This window comes from Spea bombifrons, chromosome 2 (assembly GCF_027358695.1).
Source record: "Spea bombifrons isolate aSpeBom1 chromosome 2, aSpeBom1.2.pri, whole genome shotgun sequence".
In the NCBI taxonomy this organism is placed as follows: domain Eukaryota; kingdom Metazoa; phylum Chordata; class Amphibia; order Anura; family Pelobatidae; genus Spea; species Spea bombifrons.
Genome location: NC_071088.1, coordinates 52,514,953 through 52,536,626, shown reverse-complemented (window position 1 = coordinate 52,536,626; position 21,674 = coordinate 52,514,953).

Here is a 21,674-nt window from a genome sequence, read left to right as displayed (position 1 = left end):
TGTCCTTCCGGTGCGGAAGATGGTGGGCGTGGCTTCAGTGTTTTTCTCAAATCCTGGCACACAAGTCCTGACGCACAGCCACAGTTGCCGCGCCGGACCCCTCAGATGAGCGGCAGCGGTGGCGGGCCGCCCCCCCTGCCAGGTACGCTACCGGCACGACGGCCGCATTCAATCCAGCGGCAAACTAAGCGGCTGCGTCGAATATCCGTCTGCCGGCCATCCGGCCGGCCCACTGGCCCGGATTCAGGGCGGCCTGGGGGGCAATTGCCCCCCTGCCCCGCGGCCCAGCCCTTGCTTGTTATGTTTCTGCTATATATCCTTTGCTTAGCTTCCATACTCCCAGCCTGCAGCATCCCGCACACGAGTCTTGCGTAATGTCTCATGCCTGTTCCAGGGTGCCTGCAGGATTTCACTTCGTTCTGGACTTCATCCGCTACTATATCAGGGCGCTGGTGTTTGGCTGCACAACCCTAGATGCTCAACACCCAGGTGAGTGCGGTCACCCTGCATCAGGCCATCTCCGCTACCGCGCAATGACTCCTGAACTCCATCTTTGGGCGCGCTGGGTCCTCTGAATCATCAGCACGGACCCAGTTCCTTACATATACAAAATGAAGCATTGGTTGCAGACTGCAACAATGTATTCTTCATAACCACAAAAATCCCCCAATGCATTCACAAAGATTAGCGTTTTCTTTTCAGAGTTTCTAGATGGAAAACAGTCAAAAGGGAGACAATAGTGTAGCATGAAAAAATAAAGATTGCACGCAGCTGGTGGCACATCAATTAAATGTGCTAATCGCGTCTTATACTCCGGGGGTGGCTTTTATCCTTCCATGCCGGAGATTCACCAATGCGTATTGCCCTCTGCTTCTTGTGAAATCTCCACAGTGTATTTGGAAAATAAAGGTAAGTAACCAAATTTCTTTTTTATATATAAAATTGTATTTAATTGTGGGATAATATCCCTCTGAATTTGAAGATAAAAACCAATAAAAATCCATATTAAAAGTCTGTATTAAAAGTTCGTGTTGAAAGTCCTCTATGCGTTTCTCCTAGAAAGTGGCTTCATCAGGAGGTATCAATCATTGATCCACTCACTCCAATTATCTTCTTTTATACTTCCTCAGGTTGCCAAAGAAGGTACCGGGTTCACTTTCGTGTGTCCCCCGATGATGTTGTCCTGACAGGTGCGTTGTTTCTCGGTGTATGTGTGTTCTTGCCTCGGAACATCAAACTCAAAGACCTTGTTCTCTTCCTTTCAGCTGATTCTTTTAGGGGAGCCGTGGGAACATCGGACCGTTATCAGTCAGAAGGAAGCAGAAACATAAAGAAGAACTTTCTTAGATCAGAGAATAGTTTGAGGATAGTTTTTTTGAGATATTCTGGTAAAAGTCTGTATTTAAATATTTCCGTAAAAAGTACCGGTCACTTAATATATTCTACTGTGTGCAAATCCCGTATTTGCCATCTGGGAATCATTTTATACAGGAAAAAACAATACAAAAACGTGTAAGAAAACGAGAAAGGCTTAAAAAAAACACTAATCGTTGTGAGTGCATTGGGGGATTTTTGTGGTTACGAAGGATACATTGTTGCAGATCATTTTGTATCTCTTCTCTTTTGGTTTTGTGTGAGCGCCACCTAGTGGATCTTGGTTCTTACATTTCATTTTATTATTATTATCTTTTATTTATATAGCGCCAACAGTTTACGCAGTGCTTAATGCAATACATAAATTCAATGGATATGACAAGACAAGAATTGACAGACTAAGACAAGCCGATACATTTGGTGGAGAGAGCCCTGCTCGCAAGCTTACAATCTAGAGGGAAATGGGGTGACAAACATAAGGCATTGAGAAAGGGTGAGAGGTAGTGTGGTGGTTGTATCGATGACAAGGAAGTTCTAGCAACTAAGATGGTATGCTTCTCTGAAGAAGTGGGTTTTTAGATGTTTCTTGAATGTCGGGAGGGTGAATGCTGAAGGTTCCTTGGGAGTAGATTCCAGAGATATGGGGCAGCTCGAGTGAAATCTTGTAGACTGGAAAAGGAAGAGGTGATGAGTGAGGAGGAGAGCCTTAGCCCATGGGAAGAACGTAGGGATCGAGTAGGAGAGTACTTACTAATGAGGTCAGAAATGTACGGAGGAGCAGTATTATGGATGGCCTTATATGTCAGTACTAGGATCTTAAATTTAATTCTAGAGGTAATTGGGAGCCAGTGGAGGGTTTCACAGAGGGGGGAAGCAGAAGAGGAGCGACGTGCAAGGAAGATGAGCCTAGCAGCAGCATTTAGGATAGACTGTAGAGGAGAGAGTTGAGACAGTGGAGTGCCAACCAGAAGAGTGTTGCAGTAGTCAAGACGGGAAATGATAAGTGAATGAACCAGAGTTTTTGTGGATTCTTGGGTGAGGAATGGGCGGATACGAGAGATGTTTTTTAGGTGCAAGCGGCAGGATCTGGCGAGGGACTGAATGTGAGGGATGAAGGAGTGGTTTGAGTCAAGGATGACCCCAAGGCATCGGGCCTGGTTAGTAAGAAAGATAGTCGTGTTGTTAATGGTGATAGAGAATTCAGGTAGTGGAGTGGAGATGGAGGGAGGGAAGATAATAAGTTCAGTTTTAGAAAGATTAAGTTTCAGATAGTGTTGTGACATCCATGAAGAAATAGACAAGCAATTGGTAATACGTGACATGAGAGATGGAGAGAGATCAGGAGAAGACAGGTAGATTTGGGTATCATCTGCATATAGATGATACTGGAGGCTAAATGAGTTGATTAGTTTGCCAAGAGATGAAGTAGAAAGAGAGAACAGCAGAGGGCCAAGGACTGAGCCTTGGGGGACACCAACCAAAAGTGGAAGGGGCGATGATGTCTTGCCAGAGAAGTTGACAGAGAAGGAACGGTTAGACAGATATAAGGATATCCAGGAGAGAGCTGTATCTCGAATGCCTATAGAAGCAAGTGAGTCTATAAGAAAACGGTGATCAACAGTACCGAAAGCAGCAGAGAGATCCAGTAGTATTAGAATAGAGTAGTGACCTTTAGCTTTGGCAGAGAGCAAGTCATTGGAGACTTTTGTTAGAGGTGTTTCAGCAGAGTGAAGGGGTTTGAAACCAGATTGTAGAGGGTCAAGGAGGGAATTAGAGGAGAGGAAGTTAGTGAGGCGATTCTACACAATCTGTTCAAGCAGCTTAGAGGTAAAAGGAAGCAGAGAGATAGGGCGGTAGTTAGTCAAACAGATGGGATCTGAGGAAAGATTATTTAGAATTGGTGTGATTCAAGATTTGGAGAGTGTTGTAATAGCGAGGCTGCCCAAAAACCACTGAAGAGAAGTATTATATCTATTTTATTCTAATTCACATATTTTTACCCCTGAATTATATTCACATTTATTTGGGTTATCTAAGAAATACCCATATTGGTATTTCCTATTTATTTTTCCATTTGGGCATTTTATTTTGATCTTTTTCACACACATATACCCATAAAACCATGAGACAGTCGATTGAATGCCTTCACTTTATCCAGGGTGACCAGAGCAGCATGGACATGGCGGTCTTTGATTTACTGAATCGCGTCTCTGATGAGGGTTTGCAATTTGGCGCCCTTGGATACTGCAGGTCTGGTCAGAATGGATGATCTGCCCGATTACTTTCTTTAACCTGGTGGCGAGGATCTTGTAGTCTACATTTAGGAGAAAGATGGGACGTCAATTTTTTAGATCACATCTCTCCCCTTTCTGCTTATACAGAATCGTGATCATTCACTCTCTCAGCGTGGGGGGCATCCTGGAGGGCATTAATAAGTGGGTTGGCCTGCAAAGCGTTCGCTAATGGCTCCAACATGAGAATAAATAATAATGGAGACGGGGGCAGCCTTGACAGGTACCATTGGAAAGAATTATCCTCTCAGACAGAGTCCCATTAATACGTATGTAAGCAGAGGAGTTGGTATACATAGCCTTAATCATCTGTACAAAGCATAGACCTAGTCCCAGGGCGGAGAGAAGTCGAAAGAGAAAATGCCAAGATACTCTATGGACAGCACGTGTGTAGGATATTGGCCTCAGATATGATGAGGGAAGGGGCGTCATGATGGCCAATTCAGGAGAAAGAGGTCTTCATGAGATTTTAAAGGTAAAGAAATGATTTTGTAATGCCTGGGTAAAGCACTTGAAGGAAGGGGAGAAGTGCTCTTGCTTTTTTTTTTTTTAAACAAATGTCTCAAAAGGGAGACCTAATTTTATAAATGGAAGGCCAGTCCTCCATTGCGGACATTTTAAACGTGTCTCAAGCATTTTACCAAAACCTTTTTAACGAGAAAGTCATAGATCGTTCCTTTTTAACTGATACCCTGGGGGCCATAACTAATGTTTTAAAATCTGATGATCAGGCAGAAAGCTGTCGGTAACCAAATTGCATGATGCAATTAAAAGCTTTTATACTGGTAAGTCCCCAGGAGCAGATGGAATCCCTATTGAATTTTATACATGTTTTTGGGAACTTTTACGGGACGATCTTTTTAATATTTTTATAGAAGCTTTTAATTCCCAGGAGTTACCCTCTTTCTGGAGAAGAGGCATTATTACGCTCCTTTTTAAGAAGGGTGATAGCTCAAAATTGGAGAACTGGAGGCCTATCACCCTATTGAATGGCGACTATAAAATTATGGCCAAGATTTTAGGTAATAGAACAAAAAGCTGTCATAGATAAGGTTATTCACCCAGATCAGATCTGTGAAATCCAAAGACGTGCTGTCTGGGAACACCTAAATGTAAGGTGTAAACGAAAGACCGTAAAAAACTGGCTATTTTTATCTCTTGATTTTAAAAAAGCTTTTGATTGTGTATCCCATGAATATCTCTTTATGGTTTTAAAGAAAATGGCATTCCCAGATGATTTTATTCAGCGTATTAACGTTTTATATACGTTGTCTTTTAGCGAAATTTTAATCAATGGCTTCCTTTTTGTCGGTGCCATTGAACCCCTTTTAGCCCTTCTACGAAAGGATATGTTTATCGAGTATTTTACTTTAAGCTGAATCTTAACAAATGCGACTGTCTCACTACTGGCGATTGGAATGGAAGTCAGACACCTTCTGTCCAGACCCAAAGTGACAGTATAAAAATTCTGGGAGTGGTTTTTGATTATGCAAATAATGGCAAGAGATCATGGGATATTGTTTTGGAAAAATTAAACCGCAAAATAGAATTATGGCAAACCCGAAAGCTGACAACGAAAGGGAGAATTTTAATCACCAAGGCAATATTTTTACCAATAATGATGTATTTAGGAGTGGTATTTCCCCCTTCTGACTAATGCGTGTTTGTTTTATGTTTTTCTGGAACTCCAGACGTGAGAAACTTAAAAGAGAGAAAGTGTGCAAACTGTTAGAAATATGTTTATGTTATCGTAAATATTATTGCTGACAAAGACATAAGAAAGCAGGGAATGTCTAGTCTATGATATATGGACGAGTTCACGCCAACATGTCTACTCTATGTTGTTCTATATATATATGTGCAAAGGGTCAAGTCTAGGCCATTCTTAATTATGCAGCTTAAAGAGGTGTAACCTGCTTGAAAAGTAACCAATCATAATGATGCATGCTATTAGAAGTAGATAAGATGCTATATAAACCGTGTAATTAGACAACACTTCGACTTTCGTGTGTTGTGTGCCTTGTCTCGATAATGCGCATGATCTAAATAAAGGAAACTCTTTCTGAGGAGAATTCGACCATTAATTCAACCAACATTTTGGTGCCCCCTGTGAGGAGGTCCTGACTGGAGACAGGGACGACGGTCCTGAGGCATCGCACCTCGAGAATCTGCATCTGGGGTAATATAAGTCCTCCAGCTAAGATTGCTGTTAATCAGAGGCACTTCGCGACATCGTCCTTGAAACCGGCAGCGTCCTCCCGAAGATTTATTACGGTCTTCTCTTCAGAAATGTGAGTAGGAAAAATATTTCTGGGAAATATTATAAGAGGTGAAAGTCTGTCAGGGACTACTGAAATAAATAACTGCGTATGCATTTGATAATAAGAAATATTACTTGGAGTAATATGAGGCTGATCAGGAGAAATGTGCACAGGTAGTTAGTCATTATTTTTGTGATAGCGAATTGTTGTTTGTAATTGTGATAATACTGTTGGGGTTGGTTGTGGCTTGTATTATTGTGAATGAGTATCACAAGACCTTAAAGAGAAAAGCTCTTATGGTCCAGGGAAAGCTATACCAAACCATGTCACAAATCTTGTCTGAATGAATCTGTGTGAATGACTGTTCAGGAGTCCTTTACGGCGAACAAACAGTTAATAAGGTTGTTGTTAATACGCCCCCTGGCATTTGTGAGAAGCTCTCTGTGATCAAGTGCTGGGATTGCAAGTGAACAACTTCGCTGCGAGAGTGATTTTCATACCTCTACTGTCTATGTACGGTATCTTATAAATACCGAGGTCTTTTGTTTAACCCTGTCCAGACGTGGTATCTTATAAATACCAAAAGATTTTCCTTGTTTTCTGCTTTGCGGTGAGATTGTATCATGGGGAAATCCCACAGTAAGGGAAAGAAACAAAAGGATGAGAGTGTTTTCTTGTGGATAAAGAAGAAACCACTGAAAGGAGACAAACAGTTTATGTATAAACTTAATCAAGAAAATGTTTAGGTATAAGTCCACATTGTTCAGGTATAGTGCACTTAAAAATAGAGGGCGGATCCCTCAGGTTTCGGATGGTTGGACCATCCCGGTGAACGTGTGGATTTAAAAGAAACTACGTAGTGACTAAATTAAAATTTTCCAAATTCCATACCATGTTTATAGCTGGTTCCAGAATCTGTTAAATGTATGTCTTGTCCGTTATCTGTGATCGATCATAAATTATATGTAAAGTCGACATTAGAAAAGCCTTTTTATCTTTTTATTCTAATGCTTTTATTCAGATGCTTCTTTCAGAATTAATTTAAAATAAGGGTTAATATTTTAAATGCTAAAATTTATAATTAACACATATTTTGTTTTTAAGGTAATAAGATATCCTGTATACCTGTCTGTGGTTTTTACGATATATATTCTTGTTTTATTTTTTGTTCAACTTAACCCCTTGACTGCTAACGACGGCATGGTGCCGTCGCTAGCAGTCCCAGTCAGGTGCTAACGACGGCACCATGCCGTCGCTAGCACTCTCCTACCTTGATGGGGGTCTGTGGACCCCCATCACCACCTATCCCGGCGATCTGCCCCTCATTTTGAAGGGCATCACTGGGACCACCCGATCCGGCCGGTGACGTCGCGCGTAATGACGCGATGACGTCACCGCACAACTTTATTGAAAACTGACAATTGTCAGTTTTCACGGTATGGGGGCATGCTGCTACAGACCCCCAACATATACCATTGGAAAGGTAATCGCCTCACCTTTCCAATGGTATAATGCTTGTAAAAAAAGAATAAAAAATATTATGTTAAAAAAATAAAAATGTACAAAAAAAGTTAAAAAAATTATTTGGGGGTCTCTAAAGGCAGATAAATAAAGATCAAAATTGCCTAGAGACCCCCAAATTAAATTATCTAAACATAAACTGGTTTAACTTTAAAAAAAAAAAAAGTTTAAGTATTCTAGCTAAATGATCACTGTGGTAGCCAATGTTACCACAGTGATCATACAGCTATAAAAAGTCACATTCCCTTTTTAAAAATGGCCGATACTAAATTTTAACCCCATGATCCCTTTGATCATGGGGTTAAATTTAGCCAATGGTAGAGGAAGGCAATTTTTGAAATCCAGATGAACTGCAAAAATCAGCTGTATAGTCTGTAGTATGTAAGTTAACCATGTCATCCCTGGAGCCCCTTGCATTTTTACTGCAAAACTTATTTTTGCTGTAAAAGTGATTTTTTTCTCCCTTTACGATCATCTCTTTGGGATTGTTAGGGGAAAGAATGGTGTGTGTGCTTCTGCGAGTGAATGTATGGAAAGTATGGTGTGTGCTTCTGCGAGTTAATGGAGATATGAAAAGCGTGTGAATGGTCAGTAATTAGGGTTGAAGCCTTGACGTGGCATTACTGCTCACGTAAGAAGTTAAATTATGGCACAAAAAGTACATATTTTCAAAAACTACACCCCTCGGCGCATCAAATGAGGGGTGTGTGTTTCTAGGACAAACCTGGAGTGCGCAAGACACAAATGAACATGTCGCTATGGTTAGAAAAAACATATTTTCTAGCCAAAGCGACATATTCCATCATTATCTGTGAACTTAACTTTTGCCCTAGAAATACATGTAACCCCTCATTTGAAGCTCCAAGGGGTGTAGTTTCTTGAAATGTGTACTTTATTAACTTCCCAGATGTCTAGACCACCTTATCTTCAGATATGGCAGATTGGAGAATCTTGTTAAAAAATTGTCTTAAAACATTTAGGGGTGATGGCTGCATTTAGACAGCTCTAGACAGCTGGGAAGTTAAATTATGGTACATAAAGTATATATTTTCAGAAACTACACCCCTTGGCGCATCAAATGAGGGGCTGCATGTGTTTGTAGGACAAACCTGGAGTGCGGAAGACATAAATGAACTTGTCACTTTTAATTTCATTTATTTTTTATTTTTAGAAGTGTGATATTCACTTATTTGTTGTGCAAGTCAGATTTGTGATACAAATACAAATAAGACCTCATTTGCTGCGGCTGGGGGTGTAGTTTCTAAAAATATATAGTTTTGTTGGCATATTTTAACATCCCGGGCAGCTAGAGCTGTTTAATTGACGCAGCCATGCATTAAATTTAAAGATGAATTTTATGATAATCTAATAAATTTAACTTTTAGCAATAAAATATTAGAAAAACACAGTCTACTGTTCTCAATGTCTGTTTATTTTAGACCGGTTACCTACTACAAATATTTAGCAACACAGGTTTTGATATTAGAGTTTAGAAAAATAACATTACAAACTAGTTTTTATTTTCCCATTTTTGGTTGTATTTTGAAAACCTAATGAGACATACACATATAAAATGGTATATTTGGAATCTGCTGGGTGTGCTGAAAAAAACAATATATGGTTTGCATAGTTTATTCCCAAGAAATTTACTTGAAACACGTTTAAACGTGAGATGCACCAAAATGCCGAAAACTAGTTTAGCACCAGGGTGTGAAATGGCTTAGCAGCCAAGGGGTTAATATGCTTAAAGTGACATACCGTATTTTTCGCTCCATAAGACGCAGTTTTTTTCCTCCCAAAGTAGGATGAAAAATCAGCCGCGTCTTATGGAGCGAAGATGCAGGCAGGGAGGGGGGGGGCAACGATATACCGTATTTATCGGCGTATAACACGCACTTTTTTAACTAAAATCCGGAGCTTAAACCCTACCTGCGTGTTATACGCCGATAAATCCGGGGTCGCAACTGAGGCAGGCGGCGGCGGCGGCCGCCAGCAGAGGAGTCCTGGATTTCTGCCAGTCAGGGGGGCCCAAGGGGTGCCGAGCGGTTGCTGAAGACAACCGCTCGGCAACTCTCGGGCCCCCCTGCCTGACAGATATACAGGAATCCTTTGCTGGCGGCCGCCGCCGCCGCCGCCGCCTGCCTCAGCGCTTCAACTCCTGTGTTGGAAGCGTTTGTCTCGGGTGCCGGCGCTTTACGCTGGGCGCTCAGCAGTGAAGCGCCGGCACCCGAGACAAACGCCTCACGCTTCCAACACAGGAGTTTAAGGTAAGTGACCGGGGCGGGGGGGGGGGAGATCCTGAGAAGGGGGGGTTAGGGAGTTAGAGGGGAGATCCTGAGAAGGGGGGGTTAGGGAGTTAGAGGGGAGATCCTGAGAAGGGGGGGTTAGGGAGTTAGAGGGGAGATCCTGAGAAGGGGGGGTTAGGGAGTTAGAGGGGAGATCCTGAGAAGGGGGGGTTAGGGAGTTAGAGGGGAGATCCTGAGAAGGGGGGGTTAGGGAGTTAGAGGGGAGATACTGAGAAGGGGGGTTAGGGAGGGAGGTCTTACTGTGTGTGTGTGTGTCTTACTGTGTTTGTGTGTGTGTGTCTTACTGTGTGTGTGTGTCTTACTGTGTGTGTGTGTGTGTCTTACTGTGTGTGTGTGTGTGTCTTACTGTGTGTGTGTGTGTCTTACTGTGTGTGTGTGTGTGTCTTACTGTGTCTGTGTGTGTCCCACTGTGTCTGTGTGTGTCTCCCTGTGTCTGTGTGTGTCTTACTGTGTTCATAGCTTATTCAGTTATTGTAATAAATATTTTAGCCCATTTTTTAGCTCAAAATATTTTTTCCTTTTTTTCTCCTCTAAAATCTAGGTGCGTCTTATCAGCAGGTGCGTCTTATAGAGCGAAAAATACGGTAAGTAACGCACCTCCTTATGGAGTATTCAAGGTCAGATATATCCGTTAACCATGTAGGTGCATAGAACATGAACAGAGAAAGATATCTAAAAAGCTACTGAATGTGTAAAAAGTCCAAAAGAGGATATAGATATAGGGGGACTCTATAACAGTTATCAATTAAATGTTGATGGTGAAGAAATAGAGAGAGCGCGTCAACGAATTTTGAAATCAGATTAGAGTTTAGTAGAACTGGAATGGGTCCGATAATCTAAATCCAAGACACCCACTCCCAGGGAACAGTGCTGATTTAAATAATCGATTAAATGTCTTTATAACTGCTTGCACAAACAGATGGGCTTGTAGAACAAATTGGAGGGAGATAAATAGATATAAGCACCAACTAAAAATACATTTGTGTCTGGGACATAAATGTTTACAGCGGTAAATATATGGTAAATCTCTGTACAGCACCGTTGAATGATGTGTTAAAATATGCTAAGCAGTCTGAGAAATGATTAAAGAGAAAGTGAGAAATTTCGAAGTTGTGGCAAGAGCAGTCATACCGAGGTAGAAGAGATAGTGGTGATAGACGGTCACAAGGATGTTATAATTGTGGAAAGGAAGGTCATTGGGCAAGAGTGTCCTGAACCAGACAGGAGAAAGCAGAATTCCCCAGAGCAATGACTAATACAAGAAAAAGAGGCATTAGACCTCAGTAATGTTCATGATGTGTTGTTATTGTCAAACTTGCCTGAAATTAATTTAATTGTACATAATAAGCGTGTAACATTCTTGGTAGATTCAGGGGCTTCGCGAACCCTATTGAATTAACCCACCTGCACTGGCATACACAAAGGGACTGGTAAAATTCACATAAAGGGAGTAAAAGGGAGGACACATACCGAAAGCTTATCTGTTCCCCTCCAAATACAACATCCAGAGTCTGGAAACATACCGTATTGGCTCGGATATAGGCCGCCCCCGTATATAGGCCGCACCCTAAAAGTTTGGTGCTTTTTTAAAGAAAAAGTTTTTTTTCTTTAAAAAAGCACCAAAAAAAACATGCTGCCACTCTGCCCCCCCCCCGAGATACGCTGCCGCTGTCCTCCCTCCCCGAGATACGCTGCCGCTGTCCTCCCTCCCCGCGATACGCTGCCGCTGTCCTCCCTCCCCGCGATACGCTGCCGCTGTCCTCCCTCCCCGCGATACGCTGCCGCTGTCCTCCCTCCCCGCGATACGCTGCCGCTGTCCTCCCTCCCCGCGATACGCTGCCGCTGTCCTCCCTCCCCGAGATACGCTGCCGCTGTCCTCCCTCCCCGAGATACGCTGCCGCTGTCCTCCTCTGCCCCCCCTCCTCGACTTACCGGAGCAGACTCCCGGGTGTCTTGCGGGGCCGGCGAGGGACATCTACGCAATACGCGTATGCAACTTCCGGTACCGGAAGTTGCATGCGCGTATTGCGTAGATGTCTCCCGCCGGCCCCGCAAGACACCCGGGAGTCTGCTCCGGTAAGTCGGGGGTGGGCAGAGGTAAAACGCTTAGATAACCTCCCGTGCCGGCATCCCCCCCCCGTGGGAAGTGCTGGCAGGGGAGGCTGTCTGAGCGTATCGGGGAGAAGGATGCAGGTCCCCTGCACCGCTGCGGGGGATCTGTATCTTAACCCCGCTGCCTGCCCGGCGCCCGGGACTGCATGTCCCGGGCGTCGGGCGCTAGACCCCGAATATAGACCGCACCCCCACTTTAAAAACTTAAAGTGGGGGAAAAAAGTGCGGCCTATATTCGAGCCAATACGGTAATTACTGCCAGTGTAATATTATCTGAGTTGTGTGAGGGGCAAACGGATAGGATTAGTGGAACGGAGAACCAAAGAGCCAGAGAGGGTCCATTCGGTCTGAGGTGTGCCATGACCGACGTACCAGGTAGGCCTATAGAGGGCCACCCCGTAAATAGAAATGAAAGAGGATAGAGGAGAAAAGAGGAAATAAAAGGAAGGAAATTAATAGGGGGGGCAAGGGAGGGCAACGTTAGGAGCTGTAACGTAGCTGTGGAAGGGAGAGGCGTTGGTTAAATAACATAGCCCCTCCCACAACTACAGGCTAATTTACATCAGCCTTCACATTTGTGTGAGGGGCAAACGAATAGGATTAGTGGAACGGAGAACCAAAGACCCAGAGAGGGTCCATTCGGTCTGAGGTGTGCCATGACCGACGTACCAGGTAGGCCTATAGAGGGCAAAAAGAAGAAGACAAAGTTAGTCGTACCATAACATGACAATATGAATGACCAAGCTTATTAAGCGAGTGACGTGAAGGCATTACACATTCCGGAGATTGGTTGTGAGATATAAAGAAGGAAACACGAGCAGTTCCATCTGCCTAGCTTTTAATCACCTGGGCTGGAACTTATTCTTAGACGCTGCCCCGATTATGCGAGCGGGTTAAGGCCAATCCTGGTACGTAATAACCTAACATATCTGATAAACATGACTGACGACAACAGCTCCCTGGGGAAGGGCAAAAGAAGACTGGCTTTCGGTTTCCCAGTCAAAAAACCAACAAGTCTCCCAGGACTGTAACTGGGCACCAAACTGAGTCGGTAAGAAAAAACGTCATTCGTGTACTTGGCCGGACCGATTCGTTTTCGTATGACCGAGGGACAGAACGAAATGATCAGCAACAGAACACAAGTCCGAGACTTCAGAGATGAACAATAAAGTGTAATGGCCAGTACCCTCGGTCGCATGAACCAACGAAGGCTGACTTACCGTCCCAGTAAAAAAGGACTGCAACTGGTTACCCGGGGACATTGGTAGGAAGAAACAGTGTACTCGGACCGGATCGATTAGTTTCGTATGACCGAGTGACAGCTCGTAATGATCAGAAGAACTGAAGCTGAATTAAGTACAGTAGCCAGCTCACCAAGCAGCCTGCATCCGAAAAAATTACATGGAAGCTTGAGCACTATACATGTACCAGGACTAAACAGGATGTCCATTAACATTAGCAAAGCTCTTACTCGCCATCCACTGGTAAATTACTGGGGAACTTCACTGGCTTGACCTTGCAGACCTCTAATACATTATATCCGGGTGAGAAGAAACCAGAGAGGTTCTTTAGAACTACAATATTGATCTAGACTTCTGTTAGGAAAAGCTTCATCGCTAAATGAAAAGGCTTAACTGTGCTCACCGTGAACTAATAGCGGATACGGTCAGATTGTCAGCTTTGAGGGACAGTTTGCGTATAATCGTCAATGTGTGAATATGAGTGGATGATGACAGTCGCTGAGCGAGACCAGAAGGCTCACACTGAATCCTTTCTCTAAACGTCCCACTCACTGGAGCTAGAGCCTGAGAAGCAGACATGTAATGGACACATGGATGTGGAGCCTGAAAAGCAGACATGTAACAGACTCACGGATATGGAGCCTGAGAAGCAGACACGTAACGGACTTACTGACGTAACGGACTCACGGACGCGGAGAAGCAGACACGTAACGGACTCACGGACGCGGAGAAGCAGACACGTAACGGACTCACGGACGCGGAGAAGCAGACACGTAACGGACTCACGGACGCGGAGAAGCAGACACGCAACGGACTCACGGACGCGGAGAAGCAGACACGTAACGGACTCACGGACGCGGAGAAGCAGTCACGCAACGGACTCACGGACGCGGAGAAGCAGACACGCAACGGACTCACGGACGCGGAGAAGCAGACGCAACGGACTCACGGACAGGGAGAAGCAGACACGCAACGGACTCACGGACGCGGAGAAGCAGACACGCAACGGACTCACGGACGCGGAGAAGCAGACACGCAACGGACTCACGGACGCGGAGAAGCAGACACGCAACGGTACTCACGGACGCGGAGAAGCAGACACGCAACGGTACTCACGGACGCGGAGAAGCAGACACGCAACGGTACTCACGGACGCGGAGAAGCAGACACGCAACGGACTCACGGACGTGGAGAAGCAGACCTAAAAAACGGCCTCACGGACGTGGAGAAGCAGACATGTAACGGACTCACGGACGTGGAGCCTGAGAAGCAGCCATGTAACAGATTCACGGACATGGAGCGACACACACACACACACACACACACACACATTTAAAGGAAGACTCATCAGCCGGAATGAGGGAAACTCTGCTGAAGCTCGTATGGGAAATAAGGGGCAGGGAGCTTCTGGAGGTACAGCCATAATACCTGTAAAGGAACCACATGCTAAACCCTAATCTGTAATTACGGGGAGGGATGAAAAACAGCAGCTTCTCTTAAAACCGGATTCCACACTTAATAGGAGATAGACATTGCTTGAGAAATAATGCCCCGGGGCACATCGCTTTGGTAGTGCCCAATGGCATCCATGCAAATATGATGTAGCATGAATAGACTAACATGGCAACCAGTGGTGGCAGGGCCTGCAGGAGAGGAAGGGGGCAGGCCTGCCGGTGCAAGATGGGCTTCCAAAATCGGCTAAACTCTCGTGAATTAAGGAGACCGATGGCACCCACTAGTGAGGTGAGCATGTCCCTCATTGCACCCTGTCCACAAAACTAGATTGTGGCGGGCTGGATCTATGGAGGAGGAGAGAGGGGACTAGCAAACGGTGGGTAGAAAAATTCCGCTATGCTGGCCGAGGCAGAGAAAGGAATGTATCACCTTGTTAATACAGCCGTCGATTTAGCAACAGACTGAGCACGGAGGGAATGTGAGGCGGCAAAGTCTGACCCAGGAGCGTGTGAACAGGGCATGGAGGACCTCTCTTCTTGATTGGATAGGAATGACAAGTCTATGCAACAGAACCTGGACATATACCCCGGACCTAAATCTGAACTAACTGAATATCTAACCGAGCTCCGCGCTGGAGCGGGATGAAACGTAGAGGGAGGCCTAATTAACTAACAGTGAGGCACGAAAACTAGCTCGTGGGGCGTAACCTCCAAGCGAGGAGGGGGGATTGCCTCGGGGTGGGGTGGGGTGGGGTGGGGCGGGGGGGGGGGCCCAACTGCCTAGTTCAAGGAGGCCGTCTATTTAAGCGGGGACGTAACGAGGTCTCGAGAATATTGCCTCCTATCTGACTCACTAAACCTGACACTCTAAGGTTTAGCAACCCCATGGAACATCTGTTTCTTCCAATTATTGGAAGAGGGGCCCGGTTGTAATGAGGGGAACCGACCTGCCGGTAATCTAATTATAGGAATGGGAAACCAGACAGTGAGATAAAACAGAGTACCTCAATAATAACGTGAGCTGGACACTTATCCTAAATAACACGCAGCACAGTGAAAACAAAAAACCTACACGACTTATCACACGGCCAAGCTGTAATCGTGTACAGTAACGTGAAGAAAAATCCGAGCGGGACGCTTGATACGTGGAACCGCCTACCAGCAGAAGACAGCCATGAATACCTCAACAAGAGGCAAATAGCAGTACCTAAAGTGGCAGTCCGCTCGGGAACTGCTTAAGCGGCGACTAGGTAGAGAAGACCTATAGCAGAAAGTACTGGAAGACCAATAACAAACCACTTGACCTGGACACTTATCCTAAATAACACGCCGCACAGTGAAAACATAAACCACCTACATGACTTATCACACGGCTAAGCTGTAATCGTGTACAGTAACGTGAAGAAAATCCGAGCGGGGCGGTTGATACGTGGAACCGTCTCCCAGCAGAAGCGGTAGAGGCCAACAATGAGTATCTGAATTAGCAACAAAAGGAAATAACCGTACACGACTAGACGACTAGTTAAGAAGACGTGTAACAGAAAGTACTTGAAGACCAAACGCAACAAATATTATGTTTCGGGGGGCCAGCAAGAGTTCGGGGGGCCAGCTCTACTACCAGAAATACACAACAAATGTAACCTGCACATACAAGAACCAGCACAGAGAATACATAAGAACAAACCAGACCCATCCCATGGCCAAGCTGGATAGTGTAGAGAAACGTGAAGAAAATTTGAGGAGGACCGGTTGATACATAGAGCAGCCTGCCAGCAGAAGCGGCCAAGGGCAACAGACAGTTCCTCAATTAGCAATAACAGTGACAGAGGAAATAACATGAGGTGGCTGTCCCGTCTAACTGCTTTGGAGGCGACCAAAGCAACAAATTATATACACATACATACAAATCATGTGACCAGCCTAAATAACTCGCACTAATAGTGAACAAAGGGTTAATGAAAAAAGTGGTTAACTGGCAACCCTTATCTGACTCTAGCAACAGAAATTCCTCAAGCAGGGCCAGTTGATACATGGAACAGTCTACCAGCAGAAGAGACCAACAGAGTAAACTAGTGAATGTAGCTTGTATGCTGATTGTTATCCACAAATTGTGTGTACATGAATTAATTGGAGTTAAGTATAATTTGAAAGTACTCTAACAACCAATGTAGTTGACCAGCTGTAGCATACAACGAGTAACTCCAAGAACAATATAGCGAGCGACTGAAAATACTCTTGGATAAGGAAATGAACCTCCATAAAAGTGCAGACAGAGTAACATGAGCTGAACAGTATAAAAGCATGAAGGAAAGAGAGCGTGCGTAATGATGTGTAGCGCAGGACTAGAGGTATCCAACAGGTATCAGTAGTAAAAGGGTTAACAGGCTTAGTAACAATTGAGTATGAGAAGTGCACCTGTGTGGCCAAGCATACATATAAACAATCCGAATCAAGAGAAATACCCAGCATAGCTCCACTGAACTGCTACCTTTAACACAGATGTTGTAATTAGGTACTGTTAGTAAAAGAAACATATAGAGCAGGGGTTCTCAAACTGTGGCCCTCCAGCTGCTGCAGGACTACATCTCCCATAATGCTCCTTCAGCTAAGGGGCTGGCTGAGGAGTATGGGAGATGTAGTCCTGCAGCAGCTGGAGGGCCGCAGTTTGCGAACCCCTGATATAGAGATTACGAAGAAAGTGAAAACAGGTTTGGGAAGGTTTAGGATTGATTAACAGCACCTGTGCAGCGCCCTGCATACACAAAGCAGTCTGCAAACAACCACAAAACCCCACGTAGACCCCGTAAATGAGTTAATAAACGACCAAGCAAGCAACGAGAATATAAGTATAACCGGAAGGGGGGTACCCCCTCTCGAAAACCCCCGAAAAAAACTGATTTGCAGGAGTCGTTTGGCTCCTGAAACGCAGACATGCCACACTGCCAATACTAGCTGAAAACTGCAATGTTCCTTCCTGAAGTTCCGTGACACCACTTCCTATATAGCATCAGCCAACGTTAGGAGCTGTAACGTAGCTGTGGAAGGGAGAGGCGTTGGTTAAATAACATAGCCCCTCCCACAACTACAGGCTAATTTACATCAGCCATGTATGTCCCGTAAATCTCCTGGGAAGAGATCTGATTAGAGAGTTGGGAGTGCACATTGCACCCGTGGGAGACAAGTTTGATGTTACAGTGGAAAGAAGAACTAACTATCAATGACGGCACGATCATTACTACTATGCTTTAAACATAGATTTTACTGAAAATAAGGGAAATATAATACAGGCTTTAGAACTTGTACATAAGACATTTGAGACCTGTGATTATTTACTAGTTCAGCATTAAAATGATTTTCATTCTACAATGTATGTTAAGAAAACAGCAGGAGGAGATGAGTATTATGAATCTAAAAGATGAACAAAGTACTGTAATACAGACAGAATACTTTTACTGGACAAAGGACAAGGGGCATTATCTGGTATATTAACACCCCGAATAACCACACTTTTTGTCTCTGTGTAAACACCACATTTGTCTCTGTGTAAACAGCAAACTGATCAGTAGAAGTCTGTGGGAGATATGGTGTTGCGATGTGAGATTAATCACTCGTGGAAAAGGGATAAAGGAGATATTCAATGCAATACTGAAGTAAGAGAGGTAAATTATCTAATCATTTATTAGCCCAGGCGGCTGAGTTAACGGCTCTCATAGAGGCCTGCAAATGGGCAGTAGACAAACGGGTAAATATCTATACCGACAGTCAATATGTGTTTTCTACTGTACATGTGTTTGCACAATAATGGAAAAATAGAGATATGATTACCTCCACAGGGAAACCGCTAAATCATAAATTAAAGAACTATTAACGATTATAAATCTACCAGAAGAAGTAGATGTAATAAAGTGTGCAGCTCATACCGACAGCAAAGATCCTATAGCATTAGGCAATAACCGTGCAGATATAGAAGCGAAAAGGATTGTTCAAGAGATCTTTGCCATAATCACTAATGAAATATAAATTGATCACCAGGTTTTGTATGATATGGAACAGGCTGCCCCTATGTCTGAAAAATGATATTGGCGGTCTAAACAAGCGACTCTATGTAACATTTTTTCACATTCACAACAAACCAATATTGCCGAAATCATTGTTTTGCTATGCAGCCTTATTGAGTCATGGGCTGAGCCATGTCTCAACAGGAGGGATGGTAGCCATTATAGATAAGGTTATGAGGAAAAAAAATCCTAGATTTGGAATACCAGAAAGAATATATAGTGACAATGGTATGGTATGGTATTTGGTATACAATTAAAGACCCATTGTGCCTATCATCCTCAGTCAGCAGGGTTGGTAGAAAGAAACAATGGAACAATAAAGAATAAATTAAAAAAGACCATGGCAGAAACCGGGAAGAATTGGGTTTCTTGCCTACCTATGGTAAAATTGAGTATGCTGATTACACCCAACAAGCAAGATCTCACCCCATTTGAAGTAATGTACGGGAGACCCTATAGTTTGCCACAGATAAAGGTAAAAGAGGCAAATGATGAAACTGAATTAACCCTAGCACATTATATGGCAAAAATGTTGAATACCAGATCAATACAAACTGTTAATTCTCTTCCAGAAGCACAAGAGCCAATTCCTGAGAAATTGAGCGTTGGAGATTGGGTACTAATAAAGATAATCAAATGAAAGAATTGGTTATCACCGAGGTGGGAAGGACCGTACCAAGTACTACTAACCACCCCCACTGCATGTAAGATAGCTGAGAGGAGTTGTTGGATACATCAGTCACACTGTAAGAAGGTAACACTTGCTGGTAGTCACTCATTAAGTCTGGGTACAAAGGGGGGTCCAGACGATAGGTTGGACTCATCTCAAGCCAGTGAAGAAATCCATTCCCCAAACCCTGAGTTGACGGCCAGGTAGGATGAAGGGGTGGTGCCTTCTTATAGTTTTTTGGGTAGTGACTGATGCTTTAACAGTAATTCCTTATTCTAATGCTAATGCTAAGTGGGATCAAATGGGAAGATACCAAAGCACAAAATCTGACTTTTTCATTAGCAGGAGATAGTTCCATTGAAATTGATCTGTGTAAACTGATTCATTGTGAAAATATTGGGCAAGTAAGAAACTATGCTAAGGCTGATGTATATGTATGCTGGATGCCCGAAAAGCCCCCTGGAAAACGAAGTATAACATCATGTCTTGGTTGGGATTATGCTATGTGGACAACAGCTAGTCGAGATTGGGGATATGATATACCCGTGGCAAGAGCGAGTAAAATCACAACGAGATTATCTGTAAAAAGATTACAATCTGAATGTACAACCTATGATAATTGTAATAAATTACTATTTACTTTAAAAGACGTCATATGCCGGCGCTCAGCAGTGAAGCGCCGGCACCCGAGACAAACGCCTCACGCTCCCAACACAGGAGATGACGGTAAGTGACCTACAAAGGGGGGGGGTAGGGAGGGAGTGGGTAGATCGTGAGAAGGGGGGGTAGGGAGGGAGTGGGTAGATCGTGAGAAGGGGGGGTAGGGAGGGAGTGGGTAGATCGTGAGAAGGGGGGTAGGGAAGGAGTGGGTAGATCGTGAGAAGGGGGGGTAGGGAGGGAGTGGGTAGATCGTGAGAAGGGGGGGTAGGGAGGGAGTGGGTAGATCGTGAGAAGGGGGGGTAGGGAGGGAGTGGGTAGATCGTGAGAAGGGGGGTAGAGAGGGAGAGGGTAGATCGTGAGAAGGGGGGGAAGGGAGAGGGTAGATCGTGAGAAGGGGGGAGGGAGAGGGTAGATCGTGAGAAGGGGGGTAGGGAGGGAGAGGGTAGATCGTGAGAAAGGGATAGATGGGTTGAGGGGGGGCCCTTAACAGATTCTCGCACCGGGGCCCTGAGGTTTCTAGTTACGCCCCTGGTGCAAACAAAACGTGAATGGTGGTAAGGGGATGCCTGATGTGAATCGTATTTTATATATAAGATTTTTTACTGGTCATATTTTTAGGAAATATAACTTCTACTCGCTGTCTCTTTACTCTCCTGTGCTTTTAAATCCGCCAAAGCAGTATGTCTTTTTAGAGGAAACAATACAATTGCATCACCTCCGATATTTTAGCCCGGATAATTTAACAAATCCAAAGAAGTTGACTCCTGCTATATTATCAATGGAAGAAACTGAGCAAGTGGTGCAATACTCTCTCATAGAGTCCAACAGAGTTTGGCAGAATGTCACCACTTTCTTGCCAACTCTGAGAGGGATCTTGCATGGCAGGTAGTGCACGAATGTTTGCCTATCAGGCACAGGAGAGGTTTTGGGGCCACCGCTAAGTGCCCCAGAGATCAGTGTACCCATGATGAGACAGTGTTGCATATTTAACTGCTTTTATGCACAGGACATATAGGAAAAGGCAGGCCCACTTTTAAAATGGATTTGTGGCCTCCGGTTTTTAAGCTATACAGTTGTTTTATATGGCCTTTTTACCTGTCCCACAGCTGACCAGTTGCATGTTTTATGGATTATGAGAAATTGTATAAAAGAAGCAATTTGGAAGACCAGACTTATTTTACTGTTTCAAAAAGAATATATAGACCCTTCCATTTGTCTTAAGATGGCTTTAAGTGGCATGTACACACATTTTTTTAAAGGATTGTAAAGGCATGGGTTCAATGAATGCAGAGACATTGGTGCCTTAGTATGTGGAACATTTTACTTGCATGAACGTCCCAAAGACTGGTTTTATGTATTTATTCTAATTTTATGTAAACTGTTTTAATTCATTATCATTTAAAATGTTCCATTATGTCCTTTAACCTGTATTTATTGTACTGCAGCATATAGCTAATAAAAAATCCCTGTACCTGATCCTGACTTGTTTCTGGCTTCCTGTGTACCTGATCCTGACTTGTTCCTACATTATGCCCTTCCAAGTGGTCTTCCTGCCATAGGTACGTTTTGTTGCTAAGAGACTGTTTAATTTGTATATGCTTGTCCTGTCATAATATACAATACATAGCATTACCTGGAATTCTGCCTGTGGTCTATTCCTTTGTGCCTATCTGTCTTATCTTTTGTTACCATGCAGCGCCGTGTGCAGACAGAACCCCATGTATCC